The 11,286-nt window shown below is 28.6% G+C and overlaps 1 pseudogene; it reads right to left on the bottom strand.

Annotated features, from left to right (window-relative positions):
• Nucleotides 1–565: 565 nt before the first annotated feature.
• Nucleotides 566–659, bottom strand: LOC129297947 (U6 spliceosomal RNA; annotated as a pseudogene).
• Between the last annotated feature and the right edge of the window lie 10,627 nt (nucleotides 660–11,286).

The following is an 11,286-nucleotide window of genomic DNA, read 5'->3' as shown; positions in this document are numbered from 1 at the left end:
TGAATGGTTTATGATTTAGTTTATTGAAAACAATAGATCAGGTATGATAACATCTCAAAAACAATTCGGTAAAGAAATTTATTTGTATTAAATTATTTATTTCTCTCTCAAATTTGTGATTTTGTAGGAAATTCTTTTCAGAATGGCTGGTCTACCGATGGTGGAGAACTGCCTCTCGGGATAAATAGTTGTATGTTTGCATATGGACAGGTATTCTCCTGAATAAACATGCTTTAGGCAATCTTGAGATTAGCTAAGCGAAAAGAAAAAAAAAAAAAAAAGCCATGGTAAAATAGAGTATTGTACTATTGTTAAGCAGAAAGACATTGTCTTCGATACAAGATTCCAATATAGGGCTTAGCATCATAGTTCTTTCTTTCTTTCTTTAAAATGTCATATCACCTAAGCAACGTTAGTGTAGAAAGCACCGTAATTGCTGGTTACTTGTGCCCATATTCCCCTCTATCAGGTGTGCTGTTGAGCTGCATCATTCAGCATTTTAATGTTTGGGAAAGTAGGTGCTTCAGTTTGTCATTGTTTCTTGATTTATGCATGTCATCCTTTCACAATTGTTTCTTGATTTATGTATGTCATCCTTTCACATAGGTCATGCTATCTTCCCTTTATCATTCTAATTTTATTGTATGTCCCCAAAGGACTGGTCATTGTTTCATGCTTCCATGCCCGCCCTGCTAAATAGCGATTTTTTCCTGCAGCAGCTAAACACAATCATCACATAGTTTTATCCCTAATTTTTCCATTGTTAATTATTTTTTTTTAGAACTTTTAGTCTGTCCTGGTCTGAACTCTGGGATTGTGATTCAAAAAAAGTGTTCAGACAAGTTCATGACAAAGTCATCATGTATTAATTCCTTTATTTTTTTATGATTTTATTAATTTTTAAAGAAGGAAAAGCATAATAGAAAAAATGCATTGCCGATCATGTATTATGATTCTCCTCATTATGATTATTGAACAGGTGAGTTTATTCATAATTAATATGACATTTATGATTTAACTAAATTATTTTTCTTTGTTTTTTGCAGATAGAATATGATTGGTACTCTTCAACTAAGTAAGAATGGTGTTAGATGAAGTTGTTTGTACCATGTAAGCATGGGAGTATTGAAAATGGGTTTAAATTCTTAGATTGCAATTTAATTATAATCATGTATATTGTAGGATTGAAATTAGTTGTTGATCTCTTGTATATATACTGAAATTTCTTACTGCTTGTATAATTGCATTAATTATTATTATTATTTTTTTGTATATTGGTCATGACACATATAATGCATGCAAGGAATAATAAATGAATTAATTTGTTGTTTTTTTAAATAGACCTACAGGAGCATTTCGAGAAAGCAAAACTCCTATAGGGGCCCTATGAGAGCATTTCTTAATAAAAAAGCTCTGATAAGCATACCCTTTAAGAGATACATGGAAAAAAAAAAAAAAACCCTCCTCCAGCCTAACATGCAGGAGTTTTTTTTTCATGTAAAAGCTCTCACAAGGTGGGCCTACGGGAGGTTTTCTAACCTAAAATGCCCCCAAGCCTTGTCTGTAGGAGCGATTTTAAAACGCTCTCGTATATATGGGAGCTTTGGCTTTCGGAATGTTTCAAAACGTTTCAAAAGGTAAAAATAAAAACTTTAAAAAGTTTTTTTTTTGGGTAATAGTGATTGTCACATGATTTGCATGTCAATAGAGTTTATCTAAATTCCCTGTTTTTCCATGCTGCTTGTCACATTTGGGGTCTAGGAATTTTTGCTACATGGTCCATACTTTGTTGAAGGAAATGACTATAACAAAGCAATTGTGTATTGCAAGAACACGTGGGACCCAAATGCAAGGGTGGAGTATATAATATTGATGACAGTGTTGAGGAATTTTGCCATCGAATCCTCCACTGTACTTAAATTTGTGTAGATGCATATTCTTATTTCTTTCAAAGTTGAAATTACATGGAATGGCTGTGACATGGAAGTAAAACATCTAGGCATTGTTTGGATCATAGTATAAAGAGGAGATATTAAAATCATATAGAGTTGGAAATATGGGTCGGATTATATAGGTTGGCCTAAATAACTGGTCATAAGGGTGAGGTTAGGTTGGAAAAAAATTGACCCAAATAAAAATGAGTGTTTTCTGGCCTGGATCATATAAACTTGTGAACTATATGGGTTAACTTTAATGGGTTAGGGTTGACCTGTTTTAACTCATATTACTGTTCAAAAATAAAAAAAAAGAAAAAATTTTGTGAATATAAACTATATTAGGCATGATTTATTTAGTTGTATCAATTTTATATTTTGTACAAACATTATAAAATAATATTTTGATATATTTAGAATGAATCATGAAGAAATATTAAATTGAAACTTATTATTTAAATATATTTTTTTAAAAAATCATAAAAAAATAAAAAAATAAAAAAAATGGGTTGACGGGTTGGTCCATTTAACCTGCTAACCTTTAAGGGTTGGGTTGGGTTGAAATTTTTTCAATTCATATAAAAATAGGTTAAACTCAATTCAATTCATCTTTCTTTTAACTCATGCGAGTTAACTTATATGGGCTGGGTTGGCCCATATTCTCACATCTAAAATCATAAATGGACTTCGCATTGATTGCCACATCTATCCAATCTCTAGTATAGTCAGTGGGCTTTCAAAGCCTCCTTGCACTCTGTTAAAGCATGGATCCTTGGACCCTGAGGATTTTTCAAGAGATATTATTGGTTTAACTTTTACAATGGGAGCTACAGCATTTTTCTGACATTGTACGAAGAGCTAGTCACTCTTGGTTGCTAAATTGGTTTTTATGGGTCTATCGCATTTTGATATCTTGGAATGGTCTTGATCCACCTTTTCGTACATCCTTGAGTTCTTTTCAAGTTCTTTTTTTGTACATCCTTGGACCTTGAAAACAAGGGCTTATTGGGGGGAGTTTGTGGCATGAATGGGCCCAAGGAAAAGAATGAGCCCAATCCTTATTAAATGGGCTTACTTAAATCCAGAGTAGAAATCTGGGAATGGGATTAACAAATAAAAGATGAAGAAGAGCAACGGAAAAGGGTCGAGAAACTTGTGAACAATCTTCTGACTAACTCTGCTTCTCTCCTCTCTAAATCTTTTGCTCCCTTTCTATCTTCTCTTTATGAACCTACTGTTAATGCTTTAATTTGGCTGTTATTTATATATGTTGTTTTAAGCTAGTTGATTAGTGAATAGTTCCTTTAGAACTTCATTGTTCCTTTAGTCTTTTTGTAATTTCCGTCTATTAGGATCAGTGACGTGGTGGTAGTATCAAGTCTGAAAAATCAAAGTCCAAATTTTGTCACCATAGAAGTGAACCCCAATTTTTATACAAAACTCGATCTCTTTTATTTATATAGTCAAAGCTTCAATTGAACAAAACAGAATTCAAAATATTCCAACGGATATAGTTCTGTAAAAATAAACACGTTTCGTTCGTTCGTTCGTTCTTTTAATGGTAAGAGCTAATCAAAGTCGTTTTTGCACTCAAATGTTTGGATTGTACCAAATTATCATCATATACGCGGTTTTTGATGAACGCAATTCAACTGTGTTTGACTAAATGCCACGGTTTTGAAATTGGTGAAGTATTATTTCTGTAAGATCTAGAGATCTTTCTCAATGATCCCTTATTATATGACTTTAATTTGTTCAAGTTGTTTAAAGCATTAATTATTTTTCTTAGGATGTCGTTGGTTTTGACTCTCAATTTTCTAAAGCATTAACTTCACATATTTATTTACTTTCAGTGAGGATAATTTAGAAAAATTCGGAAATTTTACAACAAATTTATAATTAATTTTAACTTAATATCTGAATTTATATTAAACTGTTAAAATTGTCTCGGTCATTTTCTGGGCTTTCTTAATTTTTATAGGGAGAGAAGTATTTGAATGGGTCAAAATTGAAGCGAAAGTCAAATATTGGCATTTTCTTTTTCTTGGTAGGCGTCAGTTGAATGTGACTCCCTAAGCGTGTTATTTTTCATTAAGGTTTCTGCGAAATTACATGTTTGAAGATACACGTGTTAAACGCGAATTTTTTTTTTTTTGGACCTTATTGATCTGCTGTAGTATTATTTTGACTCTTCAATGATTTCCAGTATTTTATTCCAGGGAAAAGAAAAGGTTTGAAGTAAGTGCATTAGTTGGTTGATTGTTCAAAACCCGAGTGTAAGTTTAATCCGTGTGTTCTAGATACTAAGATCTATATATAAATTTGAACTTGACGAAGCTGAAAGCTATAGCATTGGCATATCAGAGAAAAAAGGAATAGAGATCCGTCATCCATGGCTGTGTCTTCTTTTTACCGTTTTCTGATGCTGCTGCTACTTTTTTCCTCTACTTTTTCATGCAGCACACGCATGCACGCGTAGGTATGTAACTTTGGATCCATTATATATATATATATACACACACACACACATGATTAAAGCACACATTTAGTCCTCTAATTTTCTATCCATTATTTATTATTTTTAAAAATCAAACTTAATGTATCAACCATTTGATAATATTTTATTAATATTTAAAAGTTTAATGTTGAAATTTTTTTTGTTAATGAAACTAATAGTAGTAGGGTTGAAGAACAGAAAAATACTTTATAAAATTAAAATAAGTAAAAAAATTTTGTATAAAATTAAAAGACTAAAGTTATAATTTAGCTTCATATATAAAATATATTCTGTACTCTCTCCATTTAATATTATATGACATTTTTTAAATACCATGTGAAAAATAGGGCATTTTTTTAATATTTTAAGGTATAATAATAAGTTTTTTTTAAGAACCCTTATTTAGAGGCATAATTAACTAACCAATGCCAGAGTCAGGATCTTAGGTTAGAGAGGCGGAGCTAAGACTATGTATAAGAAAACCTTTCTATCTCTTTCAAGTATACTATTTCTCTTTCTCTTATCTTTGTTTCTTAATTTACTTTTCAATTGCGAACTTGCAAGTGTAGCTACTAGTGAAAGGCATTTAATAAATTTTATTTTTGAGTTTTGAATCTTCATCTCTGTTCTCTCTATTTTTTTTAATTAGTCCCTTAACTAGTATTCTCAAGTTGAGGATGAGATGGGTCTAGTTTAGTCAAATTATTTTTTTCTTTCTTTTTTTAAAGGATTAATAAATAACACTGATATTCAAGTATGGTGAAATCATGTGCTTATCACTAGGCTTTGAGTTAAAAAAATTAAATTTAAATATAGGCTAAATATAAGATTAAAATGGATTTAAAGTTTAAAAGAGTAAAAAAAAGAGGTACAAAGCATAAAAGAGAGAGGGAGCAAATTGTAAAATCTAAAAAATACATACCCCCATATGTTATTTTTCCCGAGTGAGTCCCCTTCAACAACACATGGCTTCGCTACTGTTAATAATATTTTTTAATTGAGACACTTTATTAAATAAAAGATAGATATGAAAAGAAATATGTAATTTTAAAGACAGTTAACCAACATTAGGTGATGGATGAATTTGAGGGTGTTTTCTTCCATGTGAAAAATTTTTTGATAAATTTTTTTACTTTTTACTTAGAAAAAAATGGAAAAAAACTAATTTTGGACACCCATTTCCATGAATTTCCTATGTAGTGGATTCCACAAAATTTTAAAAAATAATCACACTATTTTATAGTTTATGAACAATGTAATTTGTTAGAAATTTAATATTTAAATCTATCGATTTGTCATTAATTTTGATTGACCAATAGTGGCAATTTTTTCGAACATGAGATTCTCAAAAAGAAGGAAATTAAAGGCAGTGCAAATTATAAATAATTAATATATGTTTGCAGGGTATAAGCATAAGAACAGGGAGGGGTCCATTGCCACGCCCACCACAATCGCCGGCACAACCTCTTCGATACATCCTTCATCAAATTCATAAGATCGATAAGTATTATTATGCACATGCATGTGTTTTTTTTTTTTTTTAACCGTACGTGTAAAATGTTCAAGTGAGTTAGATCAAACACATATTATTATGCCTTAATTCCGTTGAGTGTTTTTTGGATTTATGTCTCCTCATGCGACGTTGATCGTTTTGTATGTTTTTCCTTTGATCTTTTGTATATGTCTCCTCCTGCTCTTGTGTGTAAACGCAATTGCTTCGCCGTAATATATTTCACTACGTTATTTTCTTGTTTTTTTTTTCTCTCACAGCAAACAATTTTGATAAATCAAAGTCGATTGTCATTACAATTAGTTGAAAAGTTAGGATCGTCATTAATCAGTTAGTTGAAAAAGTTAAGTTTACTTTTATTAAATAAAGAAATCATGATTTATGCTCGTCTATATATATATAACACACGTTGCGAGCTAAAATATCATCAATTAATTTCGTATCCATAACAAACGTATGCTTCCATAATACAAGCAGCATGGGAGAACCAAGAACACCTTTTTTCTATAAAAAAAAATTTAAATGAGTTGGATTTCAAGAGTTCATTGAAATCGATCAGGGCATGCTCCTGGAACCAAGAACCTTTGATGACTCTAAATTTAATATCTGAAATGATTAATTGCCAACTATTAATTGATAATATTAATATATCTTTACAGATCTTAACATGAATTATAACCCAACATTTTAAGTCTAGTCAATAGCTACTAGTGAAGGGTATAAAGTTGGTAAGGGTCGAGTTCAATTTTGAGTTAGACTTATTCAAGATTGACTAAATAAGTTCAAACTTGTAAGAAAAAATTATACAACTAAGAGTGTGTTTGAGAGTTTAAGATTAAATAAAAAGAATGGTGGAATGGAATCGAGTAAATAGAATAGAATAAATTTTTTCATTATTTGGGAGTTTTATGATGGGAAGGAATGGTTTTTCACGATCATTACTTGAGAGTTATTATAAAATAGATGGAACAAAATATATTAAAATATTTTTTTTCTAATATTACTCATAACTAAATTTAAAGAAAATAATAAGAGAAAAATATCAATCAAAGACCGCTGGAAAAAATTTATATCAATAAAAAATTACTTATTAAAACTCAAATGAATACTTATCGATTTGGGTTAGTATTTTATCAATCAGTATCCATTTAAATTTATAATAATTTTATTCTAAATTAACAACAGTCAATTCAAGCTTTTTTTTTTCATTCGAATTTTAATATAACTAGTCATTGATTGATATAAACTTTCTCTAGCAGTCCTTCATTGTTATTTTCCCAGATAATAATGCCTATTAAATAATTATATATTTAATTTGTCCACAAAAAATAATAATAATAATTAAAATTAATGGTCAAATAAGATACCCAAGAATTAAGAATAAAAAGAAAAAGTAAATAACAGAGTTACATAGTAAACAGACGTGTTGCACGAGAGAAAAAAATGCGGTAGAGTTGTAATGTTGAAAGGCAAGAGAGAGAGAGATGATAGGAGCGAGAGAGATATAGTGAAAGATAGAGATATGTATTATGCTCGAATACCCATTAGCCAGCCCTACTTCGAGCATATCAGAGAGGGCATCGGCAGGGGTCAAACCTTGTCCTACCTGAACATGTGCAAATTTTTTTTAATTTTTAATGAATAATATTTATCTTACATAATTATTTTTTATTAAAAGTTACAATGAATTATATTATTTTTTATTATTTTTTAGACATTTTTTATCATTACAATTTTTAAATCTCTTTCAAAATTTAAAGTTTATTTTTAACTTATTATAATATAAAAATAATTGGAAAATGTTGTTCATTTGAACTTTTAAAAAATTACTTTTGATTGTAATATTAGTTTTATGAAGAATATATTTTAAATAATAATAATAATAATAATTTTTAAGGAAAATTTTTTTATATATTTTTCAAAAAATACTTGTAAAAATATTTTTGGGTCAATCAAGCTAGCCTACTGTTTGACTACACATCGAGTTGGCCACTAAGCAAGGGTGATGTCTAATCCATCCTTGCCCATGTATAATCCTAGTAAGAGGCGAGAGAGATGATTGAAAAATGAAAATAACTGATGAGAATTTTTTATTAGGATAAGAGATTGGGGGTAATTTTATAAATAAAATAATTATATTATGTCATTCATCCATCCTTGACCCCCTAATTTGGGGGAAAAATTTGAGCTATAGATAGCAATGGAGGGCTTTAAAGGCTTTTCTTTGCCATTCCACCCCCCTTTTTTTAAAAAAACTTACAAACAATAGCTTAGGTTTTTTAGCCATCCCACTCTATTCTATTTCTCCCTAAAAGAATCTTATTTGGGAGTTTTATGATGGGAAGGAACGGTTTTACAGGATCATTATTTGAGAGTTATTATAAGGGAAAAATATGACTAAAATATTTTAGTCTAATATTACTCATATGACTAAATTTAAAGAAAATAATAAGGGAAAAATATCAATCAAGGATCACTGGAAAAAATTTATATCAATCAAGAATTACTTATTGTTAAAACTCAAATAGATATTTATCAATTTAGGTTAGTTTTTTTATCAACAAGTATCAATTCAAATTTTAATAATGACTTATTTTAAATTAATAACAGTTCTTTTGAGATTTTTTCATTCAAATTTTAACAACAACTAATCATTGACTAATATAAACTTTTTCTAGCAATCCTTCATTACTATTATCCCAAATAATAATGCCTATTAAATAATTATAATATTTCTCCAACAATAATAATAATAATAATAATAATTAAAGTTAACAGTCAAACAAGATACATAAGAATTAAGCATAAAAAAAAGCAAGTAATAGAGTTACATAGTAAACATACCTATTGCACAAGAAAAAAAACCTAGCAAAATTGTAGTGTTGAAACTTGAAAAGCAAGAGAGAGAGAGAGAGAGAGAGAGAGAGATGGTAGGACCGAGAGAGATATAGTGGGAGATAGGGTTATGCATTATGCTCAAATGCTCATCAACCATATAAGAGGGCATCGTTAGGGGTCAAACCCTGCTTGCCCTAACATGTGCAAGTTTTTTTTTAATTTTTAGTGAATAATATTTATCTTATATAATTATTTTTTATTAAAAGCTATAATGAATTATATTATTCTTTATGATTTTTTAAATATTTTTTATCATTACAATTTTTTAAATCTCTTTCAAAATTTAAAGTTTATTTTTAACTTATTATAATATGAAAATAATTGGCAAATGTTGTTTATTTGAACTTTTAAAAAATTACTTTTGATTCTAATATTAGTTTTATGAAGAATATATTTTAAATAATAATAATAATAATAATTTTTAAGGAAAACTTTTTTATATATTTTTCAAAAAATACTTGTAAAATATTTCAAATCAATTAGGCCAACCCAATGTTCGACTACACATCAAGTTAAGCACTAAGCAAGGGTGATGTCTAACCCACCCTTGCCCATGTGTAGCCCTAGTGAGAGGCAAGAGAGATGATTGAAAAATAAAAATAGTAGATGAGATTTTTTTTAATTAGGACAGGAGATTGGGAGTAATTTATAAATGAAATAATTATATTATATCACTCCATCCTTAACCCTCCAATTTGAGGGGAAAAAATTGAGTTATGGATAGCAAAGGAGGGCTTTAGAGGCCTTTTTTTTTCCCCATTCTATCCCTTTTTAAAAAAATTTACAAACAATAGCTTATGCCTTTTAGTCATCCCACTCCATTCTATTTCTCCCTAAAAAAATCTTCCAAACATAGTGTAAGTCTGGCCCTGATACCTCAAGCTTATTTAGGCTAGCCCTAAATGATGAGATTGTAAATTTTTTAAAAAATTTTCAATTTTAAATAAATTTTAGTTTTTACTTTAAAATTAATTCTTTTTTATTAGGAAAAATGATAATAAAAATCTCTTTAAAATATATAAATGATATTTTGGTCCCTCAAAATGCCATAATTCCCCTAAAATCCCTAGGAACTTTTCTATCATTAAAGAATTAATATAAATAATTAAATTGCCTTTAGTTTAGGATTTCAAATGCCAACTTATAAATTGCTATTGTATTTTTGTAATTTTAAGAAAAAAAGCTGTGAATCTTAGAACAAAATTTGTGAAAGATAATTGATATTTGCAATATTTGAGAAATATTAGGATTTCAAATGCAGTGAATTGCTGTTGAATTCTTGTAATTTTAGGAAGAAAAGTTGTGAATCTTAAAACAAAACTTGTGAATGTCAATTGATATTTACAACACTTGAGGAATATCAGAATTTTAAATGTGAACTTACGAATTGTTATTGAATTCTTGTGATTTTAAGAAAAAAAGTTATGAATTTTGAAACAATCTTGTGAATAGCAATTGATATTTGAACTAAGGGCAATTTGGTTGACAGAAAGGTTCCTTAGAATTTCATTGGTATTATAGTATTTCGAGGGAACAAATTATCATTTATATAATTTGAAGAAATTTTATTGTCATTTTTCCTTTTTATTATTATAAAAAATATAAAATATATTTTTTTTGGACACTTAAAAAAATTAGGAGACCCAACAAATTTTTAAAAAAATTCTTAAAGGTTAAGAATCAAGATTTAAATAAATTGTAAATATTATTTTAAGATATTTTATAGATTAAAAATAATGAAAAATATGAGAAAGTGAACATTTTAATTTTTAAAAAAATATATAATAATGAAACAAAATATAAGGTTTATTACTATAAAATAAACTATGACTTAAAGGATTAATAATATTTAATATATCATATATATTTTTAAGAAAGTAAAATATTTTCCGACTGGCTCAAATTAATTTATTAAAATTGACCCTAATAAATTTATTTGAGCTCAGCTATAATTATCAGCTCTAAAAAGGCGTACTTATAATTACACCTCATGAATAAGAAAACACACTTAAATGGGAGACGAAGATTTTTTCTGAAATTCCTCCTCTTGTTATTTTAATATCAAGCCTTGAACATTCTTAAACAAATTCCCAGGAACAACCATTTTTTGTGGAAAAAATTAGATAAATTGAGTTCTGAGGCTCGTCAGCGCCGCAGGAACAATCGAGTACAATTACTTGATGATGAAAGGATTGCGAATAGCAAAAAGAGGAGATATATATGAAAATATTGAAGTAAAATAAGAGGCTTAAGATTAAACCAGTCTTATAATGCTCTAACTTTTTTTGCCGCTTCTCAGCAGCGATGTGTATGTGTTTTTGAAGGAACCAAGATAATTTGCAAACTAAGGCACTATATTCTTTCAAAGTGCTTAATTCAGACAAGGACGTCTAATTTTACATGAGCTTAAAAAAAAAAAGGAAGGAAAATTATACACTCAGTATAAA

The sequence above is a fragment of the Prosopis cineraria genome, unplaced genomic scaffold (genome assembly GCF_029017545.1).
Source record: "Prosopis cineraria cultivar Desert tree isolate PC_DT_omini unplaced genomic scaffold, ASM2901754v1 PC660, whole genome shotgun sequence".
Lineage (NCBI taxonomy): Eukaryota > Viridiplantae > Streptophyta > Magnoliopsida > Fabales > Fabaceae > Prosopis > Prosopis cineraria.
The sequence above is the reverse complement of the archived record's forward strand: the minus strand, read 5'-3'. Positions and strand labels throughout refer to the sequence as shown.